General features: G+C 49.8%; 2 protein-coding genes and 1 non-coding gene across 16 annotated transcripts in view; 1 reads left to right on the plus strand and 2 right to left on the minus strand.

Moving 5' to 3' along the window:
- Window positions 1–24,914, minus strand: part of Ralgps1 (Ral GEF with PH domain and SH3 binding motif 1) — a 252,182-nt gene that overhangs the window by 58,416 nt on the left and 168,852 nt on the right. The window lies entirely within an intron of this gene.
- Window positions 19,441–19,581, minus strand: LOC117704755 (small nucleolar RNA SNORA48). The gene has a single exon (XR_004606288.1). It is a non-coding gene; the product is annotated as a small nucleolar RNA SNORA48 (small nucleolar RNA).
- Angptl2 (angiopoietin like 2) overlaps window positions 23,789–24,914 on the plus strand; it is a 31,334-nt gene continuing 30,208 nt past the window's right edge. Inside the window, exon 1 of one of the 2 annotated variants that reach the window (XM_034496564.2) lies at window positions 23,789–24,246. The gene's annotated coding sequence lies outside the window, so the exon portion shown is untranslated. The remainder of the gene's footprint in view (window positions 24,247–24,914) is intronic. The other variant, XM_034496563.2, reaches the window with a different exon arrangement.

Below are 24,914 nucleotides of genomic sequence, written 5' to 3' on the forward strand. Positions count from 1 at the left end.
GTGGTCTGTGAAATAGTGAGAGCAAAGTCTGTTGGGAGGCTACCAGGAGACCATACAGACAAAGCACTTTATGTAGTTAGTGCTGGGCATGAAGCAGGTGTTCTGAAGGTCACGGTGGTCCTCTCCAGAACAATCAGAGTTACAGGCACAAACTGAAGCATCTGGAGCAGAAGGTGGATTCTGAATTCAATTTGTGTTACTATTTCTGCTTCCATCATGTGTAGATTCCTCCATGGCTTTTAGCAACATAGCACCCTGCATAACTGTATTCTTTAAAAACGTTTTTAGATTACTATATGTGTATGAGTGTTTTGCTCTCATGTATGTCTGTGCATCAGATGTGTGCCTACTGCCCATGGAGGTCAGAAGGAAAGTTGGATTTCCTGAAACTAGTTACAGAGGATGGCGAGTCACTATGTGGGTCCTGGGAATCAAACCCTGGTCCTCTGCAAGAACAGGAAGTATTCATAACCTTTGAGCTGTCTTATCCAGCCCCCAATTATTGTATTCTTAATAGAGGCAACACACACACACACACACACACACACACACACACACACTTCATAAAACTCACCATTAGTGGCATTTAGTTCGTCCAAACAGCTGGGTGTTTCCATGCTTCATATACTATGAATGCCATGAGCAAATTATTTGTGTTTTTGTTCAAATACCTGTGTTTTTGATTCTTTGGGGGATATACTAGGGTTGAATTGTTGACTCAAGCTACTACTGCCTTAGTTTTTCTCTATGACATTGTGGATTTGCCATGATAATCACATTAAGAGAAACAGGTATCAAAGTAAGAGAGCTTGCAATGTCACCTAAGATCATCAGGACAAGAATCACGTAGGTGTGCACCCTGGGAAGCTCAGTAGGGGTGCTCCTGTGCTGCCCATTCACGTGGGATCTTGCTGGGCTGAGGCTACCTGAAGATCAAAAGCTCTTTTGACAGGGAGAGACCAACTTCTAGTCACAAGGGGACAGAGGTGGCATGAAAGAAGTAAGGCTCCTGTCCCAGGACTTGGGAATGGAGAGCCCTGGACATGACCAGGGTGAGACCAGAGCCAGCTCCCTGGGAGGACTAATAAGCAAGAGACTTTGTCTATCAGGGGCCCCAGTGTGGAGGGGCTCCATCTTGATAATTAGGGAGTGCCTAGGAAGAAAAGAGCTGGTTTTGGTGTGGTTTTCTATCTCTGTCTTGCATCATACATCCTGTTAACTTTGATGTGCTCTAGAATTCAATTGAGATGTAAACACTTCCCTGGAGTCTGCATCCACACTGGAACCACCTTGACCAAATAAGAGATGTCTCCAAATCTATTTATAGTTTAAACATCTTTCAACTGTCTTTCTTTTTAAATGTGTGTTGTAGCTTCCACCCAAACAAGGAAGAATGTCCATCGCTATTAAGGGCTCCATGATAGGGGTATCAAGGGCACCATGGTATGTGGCTGGGGGTGGGACAGGGTGGGAGATACAGCAACTCTGAGCAGAGTGAGAGAAAGAGAGATGCAAATGGAAAACTATAACCCGCCATGTAAAAGCCATTACATCATTAATTGAAAACCAGCCCAAGCTGGAGAGCTAAGGCAGCTGTGGAGAAACTGGGACACAGATCCAGCAGCATGAGAGGGGAGGGCTTTGGGGAAAGTTCTAGGGATTCCAAAGCCAGAAAGAAACAGTATCTTTTGACTAAGTAATCCCACCCCTTGGAATTTATTCTGAGGAAGTAATTCTGAAAAGAGATGGGGGCAGGGGAGAGGAGAAGAAAGCATCTTAGACACAAAGTAATTTAGTGTATGAGAATTTACCACCAACAACAAAAAAATAGAAACTAGAGATGTTTTGATGTCAAACAGCAAGAAAACAGCTAAGAAAATTAAAGCATATGACAGAATGTAGGAACACCAGATTCTGGGGGTGGGGGTGGGTGGGTGGAATTTTAAGTACTTTAAAATTTCTACAACACTGGTACACAGCTGTGTGTGAATTTACAAACTGAATTCATCTTTAAGATGAACCTGTTTGTAGTCACTGATATTTACTGACCAGGCATAAGAATAATTCTCATCAGGCTGACATCTCCCCCCCCCCCCTCTCTCCCATATACACTCACGCACACTCATACACACACATGGATAGTACTCATGCACACTCATGCTTACACACACACACACACACACACACACACACACACTCACATGCACCATGTTAACAAAGAGTCTAAAGGCTGTGAACAACAGTGGTTTTCTCCCAGAATATGAGACTCCCAGAATAATAGGGACTGCCACGCCTTCTGATCTGTTACTGACCTGGCTGGCTATCACGTTCCTAAAGCGCCTGTGGCTCATGGGTGTGTAGATGGGCCCCACCCTACCCTCCAGAACACTGTGTAGTGCCCTCTGTCCATCCTGTCTCTTTCCAACATGCTCCCCTCCCAAGTGTTTTAGCCCCATCACCTGAACAGTTCAGTGGTTCTCCTGAGCCCTGCTCTGAGGCCTGTGGGTCCATCTCTGCAGTCCATGAGCCCTCGGTGATGGACGTGCTGGACAGGAGATGGTCGCCAACTCTTTGACCCTACACCCAGAGCTTGGAACCCATGTGCCCAGGCTGCTCAGTCAGGACAGCTGACAGTCTGTCTACTCCCTCTTGGAGGCACCCCATTCCATATCAGTGGGGATCTGCTCTTCTGCTCACACCCACAAACACCCCAGCCCATTAGCCTGACCCCTAACTCTCCCTAACCTGTGTGCCCCAGGCTGTGGGCTGCAGACACTGAGGGTGACTCCAGGCTGAGGGTGACTCTAGGCTGGCCTTTACAGACAACTGAGACAACCCAGGCATCGAGTGGGCTGTGACTGGGCATCAAACGGCAAATTTGGATGAACAGGTTTCACTCCAAGGTAAACATGGAGAAAATTTATGTTGGATTTTTCTATATTTAAAATATTTTTAGGGCTGCCAAGATGGCTCAGAGGGTAAAGAGCTTGCTATATAAGCCTAGCTACCTAAACTCAATCCCCAAAGCCTTGGGAGGTTTGGAAAGAGACCTGATACCGAAAATCTGTCCTGACACCATGTGCTTCTGTCGGCGCTCCTGTCCTCTCTTAACAAAGAAAGTAAAACAAACATTTTTGAAATACATTAAGAAAACAACTTTAAAATGTGGTAATAAATGGCTGTCAATTATCCTCACAGCGGCTTGGGGGCTAAGGGAACATAATTTTCATATTATGTCCTGTTTACATTCTGGTATCCCTTTCTCCAGGAAATGATGCTGAGAGTTGGCAAAAGCAAAAAACAACAACAACAAAAAAAAACAAAACAAACAGACAGACAACCAATCAACCAACAAACAACAACAAAACCAAAAATCAAACCAAAACAATAACAAAAAATAAAAAACCAAAAAACCTGGTAGCCTCTTGAAAGTCCCCAAAGTTTCTTGATAAAGTTTCTCTCACCGGCCCATGAAACTCTGGGGCCCTGGCCTGTGGTCACGCACGGCTCTCTAGGCAGCAGGCAGGGTGCTGGATGGCACAAGGCAAGCAAGAGCTGGAAACCCTTAAGGGCTGTTGAGCAAAGAGGCACGACAGCAAGGGAGGGAGGCAGTTTTGCATGGCTATTGGCTGGACAATACTGTAAAGTTGAAAACATTTCTCCAGCTAAGTTAGTGATTTTAGTCTGGATGGAATCTCAGGCTTGTCATCATTTCCTCATTTTTCCAGTAGAGCTTAGGAATTATGGCAGGTTTGTCACCCGAATCCCAATCCAACTGTCACCTTTAAACCTGGGCACTTCTGTGCTGGTACCAGTCAGGAAAGCCCCATTGTGTGTCCATCACAGGGGGCATCATCCAGCTGCTACACAGAGTGCCAGGGCAGCAGGAAGAAACAGCTAGTGTAGAACCTGGCTCTCCTCAGTGGGGCCCATAGTCCACAGCACAAGCTGCCTTTCTGCCTCCTTACCGCCTTGACAGAGCTGCTTGTCCCTGTACCTGTGTCCACCCATCCCAGCTGTTGTCTTCATAGGTGCCTGCCTTCCTCACACATGGTCTGGGCTCTGGCCCCTACTGTCTGTACCCTACTCTCCCATGCCACTGCCTGCCTCTGCCCCTCACACCACACTACTCCTGCTTGTCTATTTCAATGTCTAGATCACATATTTTTAAAGAACGTTTTTTGATGAAATGGGAAAATTATGATCATTCCAGAAAATAGAGTATAGTGAGGCCACGTGTCATTGTATCTCTAAGGACTACTCAGTCTCGGGATTTGAGCAGTCCTACACGTGGCTATATAAATGCTCTTTGTGGTCCCTGGGGATGTGAGAGGGTACCAGCCTGGGTGGGCATAGCAGCATAGGGAAGGCCCAGGAAGTGGACCTGGATTATAGGGTCTAGACAGGACCAGAGCCTGGAGACAGATAATCGCTGCTGAGCACCTGTCCGTCAGGGACTCACCTGCCTCCCTGCCTTCAAGATGCTCCAAAGCCAACTCTTGAAGCAGGAAGAAAAGAGAAAGAACAGGGCTGGCCTCGGTGAGAAGGAAGGGAGAGGTAGAGAAAGCCTTCCTCTGCTCCTGTGGACTCTGTGCCATGACAGTAATGACAGTAATAATAACTGTGGTGACCAGTGTGTGGAGTCACTATGCCAAAATGGGGCCAAACCTTCAATGTGTGCGTGCATCCCAGGAAGGTGGAAGGGAAATGTGGACTCCTGTCTATTTTAATATGCACTTTAAAACCCAATAGTTCATCAGTTCCTGAACAGATAGCAGTAGCACAGACTTCAGGAGAAAGTTACCAGAAATCACGAGGATGGCTATGAATGTGGTCTTGAATACACTGTGCTCTTACTGACCCAACTCACAAGCTGCTCTGCCTGGGAGTAGGCCAGAGAGCTCAAGGCTTAGCGCAGCAAACCTGGTGCCAAGCCTGCAAATGGAAATGGTGAGCAGGGCCTGCTCGGTGCTAGCATTTGGGTCTCCGCTTTCCAGGTCCCTGTGGAAAGAGGCAGGGCCGTCTTTCCTTCTCCGTTGCCTGTTCTCTGCTAATCCACACATCTTAGCCCATCTACCAGTCACACGTAGTCCACAAAAGATGCCCTGACACTGAGTCAGGCCACTAGCCATTACACTCTCTCCTGGCTTGCCTGCTGGCCCTGTTGCTCTCAGTACCTGCAGGTCATGCAGCACAGTTGCTTGTGTAGAGGTTGGGCTCAGGGGTGTTTGTACAACTGCTAGTAGGGTTCTTGCCTGAGAAGGGGCCTAGGTAACAAGGCACCAGAGTGTAGGCTTGGCCCTGGCCCTGAAAACAACAGCCTAGAAATGGCAGCTTGGCCACCTCTTAAGGCCATAGGCTATGTCAACAGCTGCCTGAGCACAGGAGCAAGGACTGACTTGTTAATTCTTGCCTGCTCAGTCTGCTTCATGTCATCAGAGGACAGTGTGACCCACCTCCTGGCCAAACTTTCCTGAGAGGCAGGGCAAGCCCAGACAACATACTGCTGGCCCTGAGGTCTGGCCTCAGTCTTCAGGGAAAGATCGTCTCCCATCTTTGTGGGAACACAGTGCTGAGATGCAGGGTGAGATTTCGTAGGAAATTATAGGAAGGACAGAGGGACCTGGGAGCCTACAAATCAACAACTGGGGGGGATCTCACACAAGCCCAGGACCAAGCCAAAGATGAAAACATTGACTCGAGATCGCATCAAGCTTGTAGTTGCTGTAACGGCTTTCCAGCAATGCTCACTGACAACATGAGCAATGGGCTCCCGAGGGGACCTACAGTGGCAGAGCTCCTGCTAGCTTCTATACTGAGCACAGCCTGCAACCGTGAGGGCCACTAGTTCTCATGTGGCCCTCTGAGGAAGGTGAGTCACACATGTGGACCTGCTGGTGTGCGGCAGGTCACACAATGAGTAAAGTGTGGAGACGCAGACCCAGCTTCTCTGTTCTTAGCTGACTAACTGCTATGGGACACTATAGCTCTAGAGCTGGCACAAAGGACTGTCTTTCCAGGTGCATCTACTATCAGAGAATGGCTACTCCGTGGCTCATCTGTGGACCATTCCCTGGGGGATCTGTGTCTTCTTCACTAGCACTGTGGTTACTAGTGGTGGCTTGATGGCCGATTTTTGTTTTAGATACATTTACTTATTTTATGTATGAGTACACTGTAGCTGTCTTCAGACACACCAGAAGAGGGCACTGGATCCCATTATAGATGGTTGTGAGCCACCATGTGGTTGCTGGGAATTGAACTCAGGACCTCTGGAAGAGCAATCAGTGCTCTTAACTGCTGAGCCATCTTTCCACCCCCCACTGATGGCATTCTTAATCATATACAGAGCTGTACAGGATTTGGTTCTGGCTTCTTGCTTCAACTTTACCCCCACAGACAATGCAACCAGGTACACATCCTTACTTTGATTCATGGCTTGTGTGATGGTTTGTATATTCTTTGCCCAGGGACTGACACTATTTAGAAGATGTGGCCCTGTTGGAGTAGGTGTGCCACTGTGGGTGTGTTTTTTAAGACCTTCATCCTAGCTGCCTGGAAGCCAGTATTCTGCTAGCAGCCTTCCGATGAAGATGTAGAACTCTCAGCTCCTCCTGTACCATGCCTGCCTGGATGCTTCCATGTTCCCGCCTTGATGGTAATTGACTGAACCTATAAGCCAGCCCCGATTGAATGTTATCCTTATAAGAGTTGCCTTGGTCATGGTGTCTGTTCAGAGCAGTAAAACCCAAACTGAGACAGCTGGGCTTGCTTGTTGGTAAAGGGCACCTTCTACTTGGTCTAACATTCAAGAATGTACTAGAGACTAGTACTAACACTAGTGTGTTACACCACAGAGAGTTTCTATTCATGAAAGAAGCACACTCTCTATGTCAGTGGTCCCTCTACCTGAGCCAGGCCTCCTCGCTCTTCAGGTCAAGGCCCTGAGCAGCCCTGCAGAACTCTCATACCTTGACACTGGGTTAGCATGATCATTGGAAGCTCCTGGCATCTTCCCTCTCCTTTGTGATACTCAACCACTGTATGATTAAGAAATCTGTTCTTAATGCACTAGTGACTATTGACCTCTGGGAGCCATGTGTGAGCTGATATCATTATCCCATGATTCCTTTAGGAGGCCCCTGTTCGTGGAAAGATCTGGGGTCCAGAAATGAAACAACTTGCTTAAGGTCAAAGGTCTGATGGTGGCAGAGGGGACTGAAGGCCACATCTATTCAATCCCTTTACTCTCTCCACTGCTTATTCAACACCTGCCCTAACTGGGCATCAAGCACAACAGAGTCCAGCCCTCCGCTGATCACAGCATCTCCTCAGCACCCAGCCCAGACAGAGTTTGCTAAAAGGTCTCAGGAAATGTTTCTTCAATGACAGAAGACACACAGGGTAGAATCCTTTTCTGCAACTGATGGACATCATCTGGAAGCTGCCAACTCGGGAGAAAGGGTCTGTCTGAACCCTGGGTGACCCACAAGACCAGAGACAGCACCACAGAAATCAGGAGCCAACAACTCTGGTGGTGAGCAACAAGAAAGCTGACAGCTGGCTGCCTGCACTCTCCACACTGCTGTGCCTCACAGGATTGGCTTCTTCCTCATTCACACACATTCCATGTCACCGAGGCCATACAAGTGACATCTGTAATGTTATGTCCCCAGAGCTCTATAACGAAGGACAGGCAGCCTCTCTCTCCCTTGGCTTTGGGCTAGTTGAAAATTTGTACACATCCTAAAACTGAAGCAAAAATGTCCTAGCAATCAGGCATAAGAGCTTGTGCCTATATCCCAGACACAGGAAGCTGAAGTACTGGGGCCTAGGAACTCAAGACCAACCTGGGTAACGTACAGATGCCCTGACTATATGCTATTGCTATGGCTATCGATTCCCATAGCCAACCACTGAGGTTGTCCTCAACTTTGGAGTCTACTGGTTTCTACTTCAAAAGTTACCACTTCTTCCCCCATGGAGGATGACCAGAGGATGGAATGCCGTGTAAGAACACAGGAACCAACAGTTCATGATATACCTTGTCTGCCAGGTGCAGGGAAGGGCAAGACAGACTTTCCTACAATAAAAGATCCCTCACTTGGACAAACAGCTTCTCTAGACAACTCAGGAGACGGTGAAGGGGAACACTCACACATATGAAGTCTCTTGGGGACCAAGCAAGCTCAGCATTCCCCACACTCTCTTGCTTGCATCTGATGGTCACTTCCTATCTCCTGGGGACTGTTTTATCACTGCTCCCCAAGCAGGCAGTGAGGCTGGGAAGGCTGGAGTACTTCCTACCATAACACTTGCAGTGAGCCAGAAAGGAGTGAGGAGGAGGAGGTCTGAGAAGGGTCCCAGCAGTGGGCCAGAAAGAGGGTGGCTGAGAACTGCCCAGACACTCAGGCTTCCAGCCAGGGTTTCCTACACTGCCATCCTTCCTACAGCAAGGCATCTACACTGCTCAGGACCTCCCTGCTGGCAAGGCTGGGGGTGGGGATGGGGCTCTCTAATTCATTTGGGTATTACTGTTGGGTAGAAGTTCTTTTTTGGCACCTAGCTGGCAGAAGCTCTCTTGGACAACTGCAGGCCTCTAGACAGCTGTGAGACGTTCAGGAGGCCAGACCAGGTATTCCCAACCTGGGAGTCAGGGAGAATGATCTAGGTCATCACAAGTTTAGTTTATATCCACTGGGAGTGTGGACAGGAAATAACTGGTTCTTTCTAAGCACACACCTCAGCTGTGCTGTGTAGTCAGTGTCCTCTCTTCAGTTCTAGGCAGCAGATCCCTAAATGAAATGTAGGCTGCATTCTGTAACTTTGCAGTCACTTTCTGGTATCTTAAGAGTCTTATGGCAAAACTTCAAAATGTAAGGCTTGATTCTGTTTATTTGAAAACTTGACCCAAATTCAACCCAAAGTTCATCTCCCTTCACCTTTTGTCCCCTCCTCCCACCTGCCATCTATTTATAGCCTAGTAACCAAGGGGGCTGGGATGGGGTTGGAGCTGAGAAAAAAAAAAAAAGCCTCTGTCCTTCACCAAGTCTCCTGCCCTGGGTTTTTGGACCTTCCCAGTCCCTTCAGACTCATGCTCTTGTTGCAGGTGGCCTTGCCCCATCAGGGATCCACACAGGAAGTGATCCAGGTCTCCTAAGGCTGCACTGGAGTTTGTCCTGGCTCCTCTATCACCAAAGGCTAGCCCAGTGTCCTTGCCTTTCCACTCATGGGGCAGGTTCCAATCCTTTCTCTGGCCTGGGGTGGGATCCCTCAGCTCCTGCCCCTCTGCCGTCTCTGTACCCCTCATACAGAGCTATAGTACCTTCTGGGGTGGATCTTGGTCTCCTGGCAAGACCACAAAGAATTAGACAGTGCATATGGAGCCCACCTCTTCCCAGCTGCCCATGTCCATCCAAGTCCACTTTCTTACAGGCTTCCAAAAATATCTACAGCAGAAACAGAATAGTGTCTATGCTCAGTAAGACCCAAGGTACCAGCTGCCTGCCTCTTCATCCTTCCCATCATGAAGGAGGACTAGAGAAAGGACATGGATACACAATGCCCTGCTTCTCAGAAGCTCTCTGTGATGGTCCATTATAAGAGTCACCTTGACAGAATCTAGACCACCTGGGAGACACGATTCTGGGCATGTTGGGGTGGGGAGGTTACATTAAATGAGATGGGAGAATTCCCTACTGTAGGTGTCACAATTCTTTAGCTGGGATCCTGGGGTGTATAAGAAAGAGAGTGAACTGAGCATGCATCCTGAACTCTGTTTCAGGAGTATGGATGTCATGTGACCAGATGCTTCAAGCTTTTGATGGACTTGAACTGAGCCAGAGTAACTCCTTCTGGTCAGCTGGGGGTCTATGCAGGACAGAATACTATGGCTTTGTTGTGACAAGCATATAGTCTCAGCTGTTCAGAAGCTCTGGCTAGTTTCTTCATTAACACAAGCAGCACAGGTTTTAAGAGGGAGGGTGTATTACAAGGATAAAGTAGTGAGGGTCTGAGTTGGTTCTGGTAGCTAGATGACACCTATGACCTCAGTAGACTTCCGAGGTTCCCAGGCTCATTTTCTTCAAAGTGGGGATTAGAATAAGCACACTCACACCAGGAAAGGACAGAGCTTCCCCTTCCACCTGGCGCAGGCTACCATCAACTGCATGGTTGCGTGGCTGTTACTGTAACTCACAGGCAAGCTTAGGAAAAGTGACAGTTCACTCTAATTGTCAACTTAACTGGGATGGAATCTAGGAGTGGCAGCTCTTGGAGTGTCTGAGGGAGGGAGTTTTCAGAGAGAAAACTGAGAAAGGATGAGCATGGTGACTGTGGATAGCATCACTGCACTGGCTGCTGTCCGGTCTCAGCAGAAAGGAGAAAGCAGGAAGACCTGAGCACCAGACTGAGCCACCTAACAGTCCACTACCACATGCCCTCCCACCACGAGGTGCCGTCTCAGCTCCGGTGTCTACTGTGATGAAACACCATGGCCAGAGCTTCTTGGGGAGGCAGGGTTTATCGGGCTCAGCTTCCAGATCACAGTTCATTGTCAAAAAAGTCAGGACAGGAACTCAAACAGGGAGCGAACTGACGCAGGAGGCAGGAGTTGATGCAGAGGCCATAGAAGGCGCTGCCTGCTTGGCTTGCTCAGTCCACATGGCTGTGTGTCTCTATTAGTCTTCCGTTGCACAGGAATCCAGAAGAGGTAGGTTCTATGCCAGTGAAGGAATGGACTTTCTTGCAAGGTGAAGGCCAGCAGGCAGACAGCAAACGCTTCCTAGTCCCACATCCTTGTGTACAGGGTTCCAGCAGTGCAGTGGTGTGGCAGAGATTAGAGCTCTGTCCTTCTGATATGTCTTTACCCAGCTCAAAATTCCAGACTACAGGCATGTCTTCCTCTCCAGAATACAAGTAGATATTCCTACTTCAAATTCAACAAAACTCCCTCACAGGTATGCTTTCCACCTTCAGATTTTAGTTAATTCCATGTTTCAAGTTGCAATCAGGTTGACAACCAAGAATAGCCATCAAAGACTATAATCTCTCAATCTGTGAGCCAAAATAAACTCCTCCTTCCTCAGTCTGCATTTGCCAGGTGTTTTATTAGAGCATGAAAAGAAGAACAAGAAGAGTCTTAGGAAGGATGAGGATCCAAAACCCTGCGGCGTCATGTCCTCGAGCTGGCCCCACTCCATACATCAACATACGTTCTGCTGAACAGATAGTCTTTTTTTTGTTTTTTTTTTTTTTTTTTGGTTTTTCGAGACAGGGTTTCTCTGTGTAGCCCTGGCTGTCCTGGAACTCACTCTGTAGACCAGGCTAGCCTTGAACTCAGAAATCCGCCTGCCTCTGCCTCCCAAGTGCTGGGATTAAAGGCATGCGCCACCACTGCCCGGACTGTTTTAATTCCAAGATTTAGTTGATACTTATTATTAATGAGGTGTTCTGAACACAGATTTAAGTTGCATTTAATCCAGCAACCAAAAGAGAACATGGAACTTGAGAGAGAGAGAGAGAGAGAGAGAGAGAGAGAGAGAGAGAGAGACCCCCATGTATGCATGTATGGAGGTGGGGGCAGAGGCGGGGTGTAGCCACCATCCCTGAGGGGCAGCTGGCTAGCAGGAAACTGTTGCTTCAGACGCCTGGCAGAACTGAATAAGCTACACGGCAGTGTGAATGCTTTCTTTCTTGAGTGAAGTTTCTCTGTGTGTGCTGAATCACAGTATTCACAGGGGCACAGGACAAGAACACTAAGTGGATCCTAGGCCTAAGACATGGGTGGGGTAGGGGTGGAGGCAAGGAGGCCTGGCTAGGCCAACACTCAGATAGGAAAGGAACCTGAAACCAGCTTTGTCAGTCCTTAAAGTCTGTAGTGGGTACTGGAGTATGGGGGTGGTGGGGATGATGAGTGCTCTGACCACAGACCTCAGCCAGGGAGAAACCAGGCCCAAAATAGGCTGGAGCCTCTGGGCGTCAGCTGGGATTCACCCCTTCCAGCAAGTCACAGCTCAAGCATTCTGTTTACCAAATGCTTCTGCACACACAGAAACGGGGGAAGGTCTGGGTTCTGTGTAAAAGGGGGTGGCGAGGGTCTCAAAGGGCGGATTTCAAGGTGTTGGAATCTTATCCGAAACTCTGTGCCAGAGCAGGCAGCTCAGGGCCAAGCTGGCAGAGGAGAAAGGAAAGGGCACTGTGGAGCCTGCCCCTAAATGGTCTATCATGCTGGGATACTTCCAGCCTGGCAGGTAGCAAAACAGGGGGGAACACCTGCAGGGGTGCCGCCTCAGCAGGCATCTGAGCTCCCGTGAGTGTGCGGACACCCTGCTCTTGCCAGGGCTTTGTGGAGGAAGGCAGCAGATTCTGGGGAATCATTGCCCCCAGGGCCACACCCAGTTACGCTGCTCTTCTTTCTGCAAGGAAGGGGCTAAGGGTAAGGCAGGGAGAAAGGAGGCTTTCCTGGGGTACTCAGGACCCTCTTCTGCCCTCTCCCTGAAGCTTTCTCCCCATGGGCTCCTTCCTGCCTTCTCTGTAGATCTATGGAGGGGGTGGAGTCAATGTCACCGAAGCCCAGCCACAGTGAAGCACCTGGCAAGCACAAGTCCCCAGTGGCCAGGCTTGTAAGCTGGTGCCCCTCGTCCCACCTTACAGAGGACATGGAAAGATGAAGAGGTGACAGGAAGAAGGGTGGGCAGCCTGTCAATGGTAGAGCTTGGGTCCAAGAAGTTACACTCTATACAGCATGCTAGCCTGCCTGGCAGGACACAATACTGGCTATCAGGACAAGAAAGAGAGAAAAGCCACTGCACAGGCACTTCAGCTACCCATCTTCTGTCATGTTGGTCACACGCCAGCCCCGAACAACACAGGTGCCATTTCCACCCCTTGGTTTGGAGAGAGAGAAATGGAGACCCATGCGTTAAGCTACTTGCTCAGGGCCATTCAGTTGGCCATTCAGTTGGCAAGAATGAACCCAGGGTTCAAACCTGGCTCCCTATGACTCTAGTGCCCAACACTGTTCCACCAAGCCCTGTATTCCTTTGCCCATCAATGTATGTTATGCTTTGGGCGGGACACTGGGCCCTTACAGAGGGAACTAGGTGGCCCATCTGTCCCTCCCAGTGCAGGTGCTGGGAAAGGAAGTACACATGCTTACCGTCATGACCAAATGCTCCCTCTGAAGCTGACATGCACCAGCTGAGCTGTGCTTCAGAAGGTATTATTTGGTTAATTGGCAAAAGTGATTCCTATGCACAGTCACTTTTTCCAGCTCCTTTTCTTTCCTAGTGTGTACCAGGAAGATCACTGGAAATCAGGAACAAATGACAAAATCAGTCACATGAATTCTGGTTCATAGGCCAGTTATTACCATATGTCTTACATGCTAGGTTTCATCTTAGAGTCAATGACATCAGAAGATGAAAAGCCAGCTCCTAGGAACTATTGGGAGAAACCAAGCAGTGCCCTTCCTGTTTGGTGCTGGACCAGTTCTGCATCGGAAACAACGTTCAGCAGCAGGGCAAGGGCACTGCCTGGCCAGCCCTAGCTCATGGGTGCTCCTGTGAATTTGCCGAAACTAAATGTGAATTTTGGGTCACATTCCAGATCTACTGAGTCACAGTGTCTGTGGTAGGCCCATCAAACTGTGTTCATGGCTCAGTGAAGTCTGAACCATTTGAGGAACACTAATCTTAAGCTCACTAAAGTCATAAGCACAAAGGATCTAACATCAGTCGAGCCACTGTGTGTGTCAGCCACACATTTCAACCTTGGCACGAACTCTGGGCATTACAAGTATTACTCTACTTGGGTATGGTGGCACACTCCTATAATTCCAGCACTCAGAGGGATGAAGCAGAAAGCATAAATTCTAGACCAACCTGGCTACACAGCAAGTTCCAAAGCAACCTGAGCTACACAGGGCCCTGTCTCAAACAAGAGCAACAAGAAAAACAAACAGCTATTCTACAGAAAGACAAATTAGGGAGTCAGGAGCAGCCTTAGGTTGCCCCACATTACCTTGATGGAAACATCTGTCTGGAATGTAGACTTTGGGTCTCCAGGGGCCCAGATCTAAACTCTGGCTTGGTCACTACTGACTATATGATTTCACCCCCCAAACCTCACTGAGCTAAGCCTCCTCAGCAGGGACTATGGGAGATAATGGAGAGACCCTTTCCTGAAAGAGCTTGTTCTAAGGATGCAGTGGGCTCATCCATGTGGAAGGCCTTCCAGCAGGCCAGGCCCACATGAGCATGACACAGAATGCAGCCTTCACGTAAGAACAGAGATGCTCTAGGCACTGTACCCTGGAGCTCTCACAGGACAGTCTTTCAGACTAAGATAGAGGCACTCAGAAAGCACTACCAGGAGGCTGGTGCCTCAGGTGGTGAGAAATGAGAAGCTGGCTGGGGGGTTGGGAAGAGAAGACATTGTTAACTAGGGAGAGTGAGCATAGCAACACCAAACACAGCTGCCTGGGTTTATGGGGCTCCTGGACAGAGGCCTCCCCGAAGAGTCACACCAACACTAGTCTGCTGAACATGACTGAGTCACCCAGTTAGATCAGTAGGGTTGGCCACAGAGCACATGCATCTGTGCATCTGGCTCTGTGCAGAAGGCCTTACAAGAAGGGATGAAAACTGTAAAATACTGGATGTTTAAAGAGACAACCTTGTCATTTTCTATCCAATTGATTAATTATCCACAAGAGCTTGCTCCTTGGTCCCAGCAACCAAGGCTTCTCTGGCAAAAGCAGATCATCTAGAAGCTGCAGTGCAGGCTCTGTGACAATCACTCATGCGCAGCACTGGCCACCATGGGACCACTCTCACTCCTGGGATGCCTTCATTATCAGGCTTTTTCTAGAAACCCTCATTTGTCTGCCCATCTGCCTCTGATGTCCCAGGAAGGTTAACAAGGTTAGAAGGAGCTGACTGTCCTCCATAACAAGGATTTTAGCGGTACCAGTAGGAGGGTTGTAGCGGCTCCCCAACACCACCCATCACACCTTTCCCTGGAGGGCCTGTCCCAGACTAGAATCCAAAAGTTTACACTGTATGGGAACAACTTTAATCAGATTTGGAAAATGTCTATGAGGTTGTGACTGTAAGGAAACAAAACTGTAGGAGTTTACTTCCAGTGGACCTCAGTTTCCCTGTAGGGACAGGATGCAGGTCTGTCACACAGTAGGACAGAGCTTGGGTTCCAGAGGTAAGCATTCCTGAACAATATTGTTCTGAGATAAACTGAAAGCCAATCAATGGAGAGTCTTGGCAAACTGCCTCGAGGTTGACAGGTCACCAATCTCTGGCACTCAGAGGATACTTAATCAGCATTTGTTGATTAAATAACAAACATGCTTGATATCTGGGTGGTGTCCTCCTCAGGAAAACTTGCTGCTTTGACTCTGTCCCTGGACAAGTGGATGGAGAAGTCAGGAATGAACTGGGTGCATCTGAGCGGCTTCACACCAAGTGCAGCCCCTTCTGGTGGCTGAATACACACGTCTGGCCAGTGTTTAAGAGATACCGTATCCTAAGAGTTCTCTGTGGTGCCTGGATGCCCTCGGCAACACTGGACAAAGCTCTGCCATGAACACTCCTGCAGACCAAGTCTTCAGACTGTGTTCACTGGAGCCAGAGAACATGGAGCTCCCTGTTGGACTCAGGGCAGCGAGTCACAGGACTGACACAGGCCTTCAGGAGGGGAGGGAGCAGCTGGCTTGTGTCAGCTATTTTATTAGATCTGGGTGGATGGAGGCTGCAAGCATTCCACCAGCTTCCTGAAGCTCGGACACTCCTCTGAGTCTGCCTAAGCCCAGCTGACCAGGACAGGAGGAGGGGCAATGCCTTTTCATCCCCAATCAGTGAAGCCTCAGCTCCTAAAACTGCCACACTTTCTTCTGCCTGCCAAGTCTTCAGTGTTAAAAATGTGCCATGCGCTAGTAAGAAACAAACGGTTTAAAAGAAAGAAAGAATGAAAGGATGAAAGGGAAAAAGAATGAAAGGTAGAAAGGGAGGGAGGGAAGAAGGAAAAAAGGGAGTGAGGGAAGGATGGAGGAAGGGAGGGAGGGAGGAAGGGTAGCCAGACAAATATTTTGGGGAAACAAAGAGAGGTATGGTGGCACACACCTTTAACCCCAGCACTTGGGAGGCAGAGGCAGGTCAGTCTCAGAGTTCGAGGCCAGCCTGGTCTACAGAGTGAGTCCCAGGACAGCCCAGGCTATACAGAGAAACCTTGTCTTAAAAACAAAACAAAACAACAACAACAAATAAACCACACAAAATGGTTCTGCAAAGGGAACAGTTGCATCTGCTGCCAGGCCAATGGGCTCCTCATGGCCATGCAGGCTCAGGCTCAGCTCCACTGCTTCAGGGCCAAGGACACCACTTTGCCAAGTTCCAGTCTGCTTATCAGTAAAGTGGACCTGATCTATGTCCGTCTTTTCAGGTTTCAGAGATTCCTGTTGCTATGACATGACAGCTGAGACGATCAACTTATCAGCAGGAGAGGTTCATTCAAGCTTACAGACTCACTGAACACAGTTGCTCGCCTTGTTGCTGTAGGTCAGCACCAAGGCTGCAGAGGACAGGGCAGTGGGGGTGGAGGGGTTGGGGGGGGGGAGAACACTGTGGAAGAGCCCTGGTTACATCACGGTGGCCTGGAAACACAGAAAGAGAAGATGGCAGTACTTACTTGGATGGAAAAATGACCTAACTTCCTCCCATTAGGCTGCACCTATATAGGTTCCAATAGCACCATACACTGGTGAGCAGTCAAGGTCTAAACTATAATAAAACAAGAAAGGGAACGATCTCTGGAATGCACAGCTTGATGCTCTAACGAACCATAAGAAGACAGCCCAGTTTCCTTTTCTTAATGTTCAGGTGGTACTATGAGGAAGACTACTCCCAAGAGCTTGGCCTGACCAAGAGCACAGAGGCAGGCCCTGCCGGAGATGCACCACGTGACTGCATTTATGATGGGCACCAGCGTGGCTGGGAGGATCCTAACAGCTGTAGCGCTGGAGAGGACATTTGAAACAACTGTCAGAAGCCTCAGGAACAACACTGAGGGACTGGGCAAGAAAGTTACATACACGGAAGCCCTAAGATTGCTGCACAAATTCCCCTCCAAAACTTAGTTTGCCCTAAATCACACATGTCTCATGTGGGGAGACTCTTAGGGATCATACGTTAAAATTGTAGCTGGAAGAAAGAGATTTCAGCCATTTGTTGGAAGGTGGAATTTGGAGTTTAAGTCCTACCAAAAGCCGTTTGTTAACAAGGCTTTTTGACACCCCAAAGGTGACATCCTACATTAAGCCCACAAGATAAAGATAGGGACAAAACCAAAATAAACCCTAAGATAGTCAGGTGTACTCACTACCAGCTATGACAACGCACACATTCTCACAGAGGATACACTCTCTTCAACACGCCAAACATAGTGAACAGCTACAGACACACAAAGAAGCAGGAAAATGAGACACATGGGAAAGAAAGCAAGCAAGCAAGCAAGCAAGCAAGCAAGCCCTCCTGTCCCATCCCCAACCTGAGTCAATAAACCCAGACTTGAAAATAGCTATTATAAACATATACAAGAGTTTCAGAAAATAAAGGCCAGAACCCAGGTGCTCTCAGAAGAGAACCTGTAACCACGCAGAGACTGCAGCAGCATGTGCCCCTGCCGGGTTCTGGGACTCCTGAGTATAGGTGTGATGTCACCTCAAATACCACAGTTGGCAAAGTTGGCACTGCTGGGCAGAGGGCCCCTTACAGACGGGCGGGGCATTGTCTGACCACTCCCTCTGATATAGGGAACAGAAGCTTTGCTTGCCTTGTCCAGACAAGGCTAGAGATTTTTTTTTTTGTGATGTGGAGAAAATGTGGTTTCATTCCCTCCAGGGGATACTTGGAAGCCAAAGGCAGGTGTGACAGGCCTGAGCATCGTGTACTGACAGACCTTCAGTGATAAGGCTATCTGGAGTTCTGTCTTCTGGAGACCAGCTGACTCCTGCTTGTCTGACCCTCAGGGTATGCCCCCACCCCTGCCCAGCACTGTTCTGGCCAGGCCACCCAATGTTGCTATCAGGCAGGTCAGCTCTCCTGTTCTCATGGCCTTGGGGCCAGCTCACCTATACCCACACCTCCAGAGCCAGCTCCACTGTGCTGCCCAGTCAAGGTGTGGGGTCCACTCTCCTGAGTGCTGCACCCCCAACTCAGGCCACTTATGGCAGAGTACGGAGTAGCAGGACCAGCTTGCTCACACACTTCAGCTGGCTCACTGCTTAACCATCACCACCAGGGTCAGCTCTACTGTGCTGCTCAGGCAAGGTGCAGGGCCTACTCTCCCAAGTGCTGTAGCCAACAAGTGGGCAGGGCCAGCCCTCCCACTCTCAGGACCCAGGGGCCAGCTCTCCCCACTGGCACAGGGGTTGACGGGTAAGGGGGGCATCATCCCCACACCCAGGCCACCTCATGGCAGACCAATGATTGGCAGGGCCAAATCTCTTATGCTTTCAGCCTCAGGGCTGGCTCACCTGTGGTGCTGCCTCCCCCCGCACCCCCCTACCACCACCAGAGTTAACTCTGCTGTACTGTCCAGGCAAAGTGCAGGGTCTACTTTCCCAAGTGCTGTAGCTGGTGAGGGGCAGGGCCAGCTCTACAGAGCTCATGACCTGTGGGCAGCTTTTCCAACTGCCAGAGGTGGTGAGGGTGGGGGTAAGGGAGCACCGTCTCTGTGCCAGCAGATGAGTGGTATGGTCAGCTTTCCCACACTTGTGCCCATGGGGCTGGCTCACCCATACTCTTGCCATAAGGGCCAGCTCCACTGTGCTGCCTGGATGAAGCACATGGCCTGCAGGTGAGAGAGAGGGCCAGTTCTACATAGTGCCACATCCAGTGAGGGGCAGGGCCAATCATACACAGCCTTTGGACACCCACATGGTCCCCTGATGCCCCAACCAGGGACATCCCCATGTTCTCTACTGGTAATATGAGCCATGCACACGGATACTGACCCCTGCCTCTGCATAGCCATGGACTCAGACATGGCCCTCAGAGGCAGCTTGGGCTGGACTTTACCATGGCCCCAGATGGTGGGGCTTGTCGTTCACAACAGGCTCCTCCCCTCCACCCTCGAGTCTCCAGTTCCATCTCTCTCGGTGATGCTCAAGCCACTCCACATCTCTTTCTCTCCCATCTGACACCACATGCGTGCACACTATGGTGGCTCCTGCCACAGGCTGGCCACATGGCTGCTGAGCCCCTGGGTGATATCCTCTGTTGGTGCTTTGTGGCATAGCAGCAAGTGGGTATCTATGGGCTGCCTGCACTGTGCACTAGTGGGGAGGTCTGTGGGTGGCATGGTGGTCCACAGGTCTCTGTCTGTCTTCCTCCTCCTTCACTGCACTGCCTGGATTTGATTTGACTTTTCTGAGTCCTAGGCATAAGACAGCTTTGTCCACCCAGCCAGGCATCAAGCTAGGATGAGCAAAGGACTGCCAACTGCTCTGCCCCTGACTGATATAAGAACACCACCAACAAAGTGTCTCTTTGCCCACTGCCAGGGGTTTATCCTCTAGTTTTTGTTTGCTTGTTTTAAATCTAGCTGTTGTGATAGTGTACATCTTTAATACCATTACCGAGGAAGCAAAGGCAGGAGGATCTCTGTGAGTTTTAAGGCCAACCGGAGCTACTCCAGAGTTTTAGTTGGCTAGAGCTAAACAGCCAGGATCTGACTTTAAAAAAAAAAAAAAAATCCAAGCTGGGCAGAGGCAGGCGGATTTCTGAGTTTGAGGCCATTCTGGTCTATAGAGTGGGTTCCAGGACAGCCAGGGCTACACAGAGAACCCTGTCTTGAAAAACATCAATCAATCAATCAATCAATCAATCAATCAATCAAGTGAAAATTATAGAATAAAAAGTACAATACTTAACAAAATGTTTCACTTGAAATTAATAGATTGATACATAGAAGAAAGGTCAGGTCAGCAAAGCAGGAACTAGAGAAAAGATCCAAACTACATGGGGGGTGTGGGACATACAGACAGATGCCCAGTGACAGCTGTGCAGATGGGGCTGAAGGAGGAGGGGAGAAAATGCTGCAGGAGAACATTTAAGAAACAAAGCTCCTCTCCTAGATAGAGTGAGAGGGGAAGCAGCCATGGTCCAGTAGCCTCAGTGAGCACCACGAGGAACCAATGCTAAGAATATCACGTCTAATCACATCACAATCAAACTTCGAGGAGCCACAGAGAAGAGAAAAACTTCAAAGAACACAGAGGAAAAAATAAGGTCAGCTGTAGCCAAATGTGATGGTCTCTGCCTGCCATCTCAACACTCAGGCTGAGGCAAGGGCTCTTATGATCCAAGCCAGCCTGGGCTACACAGGGAGACCCTGTCTGAAACAACAACCAAGGCTGGAGTGGTGGCTTGGCAGAGAGCTTGTCTTGCATGCAAGAATCAATGGGTTTGATCCCTAGCACCACATGAACCAGATGTAGCAAGGCACACCTGTGAGTTCCAGCACTCAGGAGCTGGAGATGGGAAGACGGGAAGTTCAAGGTCATCCTCGACTACACAGCTAGGTCAGTCATTTTAGGATACAAGAGACCCTGTATCAAAACCAAAAGCAGATGAGGAAACGTCTACACAGGTACTGATCTCCCAGTTAAGGAGGCACCAGTAATTATTGCAGCCAGCATTTACAGGTTGTACACAGCCAGAGTGTCTTAAACTAATGTGTTACAGCTCATTTAATGTTTTAAAAATGTTTTTATTTTATGTGTGTGAGTGTTTTGCCTCTATGTGTGTCTGTGCTCCAGTGAGTTCCTGGTCCCCAGGGAGACCAGAAGAAGGTGCTGGATCTCTGGACCTAGAGTTGCAGATGGTTGTGAGCCATTACTTGGGTGCTGAGAGTCACACTCAGATCCTCTAGAAGGCAGCGAGCACTCCTGCAGCCAAGCCGTTTCTTCTGCCCCTTGTTTAATTTTATAATAGCTCTCTGAGGTAGACTCCCACACTATCCCCATTTTACAGGTGAGGGAAAGCGAGGTTCAGAGGTACTTAGTAGGAAAAGTAGAAATTGGCTCTGAAGCTTGAGCCAATCCCCAGAATTGGTACCTGGTTGCTTTGGGCCACCAAAAGGGCAAGGGTTGTGCAAAGATGAGTGGGACAAGGCCACTCTGGTGCTTTTGAAATTGTAGAAGCTTTGAATTATGCAAACAGCAATACCATGATAATCCACATGCAGTCCTGGAGACTCCTTTTGCCATCACCTAAGTTCTATGGCCCACAATCTGTATTTCTCACCAAATAGCTACAACCACAGCCTCCAGCTTCTGATGCCCAGCCTGTGGTTCCAGGAGCGGACCCCTCAACATTGGCCTTTTACAGAGACGATGCCAGCCAGGTACTGCTAAAAGCCTGTTACTTGATCCTTGGGATTTAACCCCACCTGTCTAACAGAGCCTCATCTCTCCTCAACCAAAATGCTCTTCTCTCGGCTCCACTGAAAGAACACCTACCTCATGGTTGGGCATGGCGGTGCATGTCCATAATTTCAGCACTAAGGAGGCTTAGGTAGGAGGATTTTGAGTTTGAGGCCAGTCTACGTAATAGTATCCAGACTCAAACAAAGCGAAATACAAGAGCACCATATAAGAGCGCCTGCTCTTGTCCAGGGTCTTCTCCAGTTACTTCTGTGGTCTAACAAATGACATCAAATGCAGTAGTCTGTAACTATTCCATTAAGCCGCAAGCCAGGAATTCAGATGTGGCTGAAAACAGTGGAACAGTGTTTTCTCTCTCCTTTACAACCAGGACCCAACAGGGAGACTGCATGGTTGAGTGTAAAGTACAGGTGAGGTAATTCGGTAGTTAGGGGCAGGAATCATCTGGAGGCAACATTCCACATGTGCCAGTAGAGGCAGTACTATCTGTCATGTGCTGTGAACCCTGAATTTCTCAGGCTCTGGCTTGCTCAAGGATCTGTGAGAGAGTGTCCCAGTGGACAGAGCAGATGTCACTTGGCCTTTAACCAAACACCTGTTCTCTGGCCTTGGACATCAGGTCCCTTCACTTCATGCTACTGGTGTTACCAGTATAAACTGGTACCACACATAGACTTGTAAGGATGGAGAATGGATACCACCTCTCAATGGGAGGAGTGTCAGAATCGCCTGGTAATCTGGAGGATGCTGGGACTATCTTTGAAGAAGCAACCATAGTATCTTTACCCATTCCTCCTAGCCCTGACTGTCCCCCCTCTACCTCAATTGCCTATTGGGTCTGAGCCATCCTATGGGATTGGGCTTAGAGACTTCATCTGGCAGCTGGCCCTGGCCGCTGCATCTCCCTGTAAGATGTACCCCCAGCACGCAGCAGTTTTCTCACAGCCCAAGTATTTGCTGTCAGAGGACAAGGGCTTTGGCTAACAGCAGCATCTTCATAAACACATCCTAGAAGTAAGAGGGGGCAGCCCCTCAATGTGCTATGTGACTCACGCTGCAAAATAGGACTCATCTACCAAAGGAATGGTGTTCAGCTACAGGACCTGGGCAGAAAGCAGAGCAGGTGACATCTTCATCCCCTGGTAGAAAAGGACTTCCTGCCTAGCCCAGCTCAGCTCTCTGGCTAATGGTGTCCTGTAAGGTCTGTAGTTTCTTCTAGAAAGAAAAGAAATTGACAGAAAAAGGGAGGGGCTAGGTAGGCTGAGAAGAAGCAGAAAATAGAATTTGTTTCCTGAACAAAAGGGTGGCAGTCTAGGGAGAAGGAACCACAATGGGTGTGTCTTTCTAGAGACTAGGAATATATCCCATGGTACCTTGCCGTAAGAGAGGGCCACTGAAGTTTCCTCCTAGTTTGTACCCAAATGTTACCACCACCACTAACACTTTTCAAAGAAGAGTCATCAGTGGGTGAGCCTGTGCATGGGACTTGGGGTCTCCCCCTCTCTGTACCCCTGCAGGATGCCAGTGGCCTTCCACTGACCAGCTCGACAGATGTGATACAGCTGAAGGGTGTTGGCCTGGCATCAATGGCAACCTTCTCCATCAGTCTGAGCGATCCACTCACTTGGCCAGTCACAGCTGACAGCTCCCAGGGACTCCACCTGTGTTTCCTGAACAGTCCCCCAAGTCGCAGCAGAGAACTGAGGCTGGCAGGGTCACATAGGGGCTTAGGATTCAAGTCCAGTCTACCTGACCACCCAGTACACAGAGTCCTTGACCCTGTAACCGGACTTTCCCAGGTGACCCTAGTAAACCCTGCTGTGCTATTGGAATGTGGCTCACTTATGCTGCAGGGAAGGAAGTTCGGACTCAGGGAGTGGGTAACAGCTTTCCTCTAGTTTGGTCCCCAACCCAGCATGGTACTTTCACTGTCCTAATCCACTACCACATCTCCTTTCCAAACCACTTCATCTCTGCCTTCTGCAGAGATGAAGTGGTTTGGAAAGGAGAGTGTGAGGAGAAGGATGCTGAGAGCTTAGTAGGGCAAACAGTAAGCAGGGCTCCCTGGACTCCCAAGCAGCCACTTGCACATGCGAGCACAAGCGCTTTGCCTACACAGGGCACCCCAGTAACATCAGGCTCCAGGGAGTGGAGCAGGCTGGTGAGCCAGGAACAGAACTGGCCAGTCTTCCTAAGCCAAAGAAGGAGGGGGCCCGCCCAGGCCGCCAAAGCCGGCAGGAGGGGCTGGGCCAGCTGGGGCTGGAGCTGGTGTGACATCACCAGGCGGCCCGCCCCTGTCTGGAGCTGAGGGGAGGCCCAGAGCTTTTCTGGGGCCTGGGGGATCCTCTTGCACTGGTGGGCGGAGAGAAGTGCCTGCAGCCAACCAGGGTCAGGCTGTGCTCACAGTTTCCTCTGGCGGCATGTAAAGGCTCCACAAAGGACCTGGGAGTTCAACTGAGGCTGCTGCTGTCGGCCTGGGGATGGACCCTAAGCCCTGAGTGGTGCTGTTGGACCCAGGACCTACAAGGACAATGCACTAAGGCAGCTGAGGACCACACTGTGAGAGAGCAGATTGGGAGCAGCCCCAGTGACACCAGAGGCAGCCTCATCCCTAAGAGCTTCCGAGAGCAGAGACTGCTGCCAGCTGAGGCCAGTAAGGCAGGACGGCTCGGCAACCAGTCCAGCCTGAGACTCGGGACCTCTCGGGAGGCCACGGCCAGGCTGCCCCACTGATGGCACCGTGAAGCATGTGAAGCACTGCTCCAGGGCCAAGCAAGAGAGAAGAGGTAAGGGGCCAGCTCTCAACTGCAGCAGCCAGGGGAAGAGGGGCTTGAGATGGGCAACTCTGACTCCTCCAGCTTCGTTGTGCAGCTGGACCCCACAGGGGTCATACCTTGCTTTTGCTGGGAGTCCAATCAAGCATCTGAAGAGGCAGAGAACTGTGCATACTTGGGCAGGGTGGTGTAGAGGCACAAGCACATTGGGCTGGGATGTTAAGGACTTCATTGGTGAGCCCCACTCACCTCTTTCAGACAAAGAGCTTCTGGGGTGAGCCGGTGTGGCTGTTGGACACAGGGAGGTAGCTGGGTATGTGCATGTGTATAGGTGCGTCTTTGAAAGGGCAGCAGGCTGAGAGCTGCAGGGGAGTGGAAGACTGCGTAAGTTGTGTTCATGCTCAGGACTCCTGCACACCCAGGCTAGAGAATGTGCTGCGGCAGAAGCAGACGTAATGCAGACCTGAGGCAGTGGGAGCCTCTGCTCAGAAAGTGCCCTGGGCCAGGCTGCCAGCGTGCCAGGAGCAGAGGCGTCCTTTGCGGGACAGAACATGTCACCCACAAGTTTCTGTCAGTAGGACTGGGGCAAAGTGCTGCCCTGACTTTCCCTCAGGATACAAGAGATGGACCCTAGGTCTCCAACCAGCAGGATGTGGCTGAGAAACTGGAGGACATGCTTT

This window comes from Arvicanthis niloticus, chromosome 2 (genome assembly GCF_011762505.2).
Source record: "Arvicanthis niloticus isolate mArvNil1 chromosome 2, mArvNil1.pat.X, whole genome shotgun sequence".
Lineage (NCBI taxonomy): Eukaryota > Metazoa > Chordata > Mammalia > Rodentia > Muridae > Arvicanthis > Arvicanthis niloticus.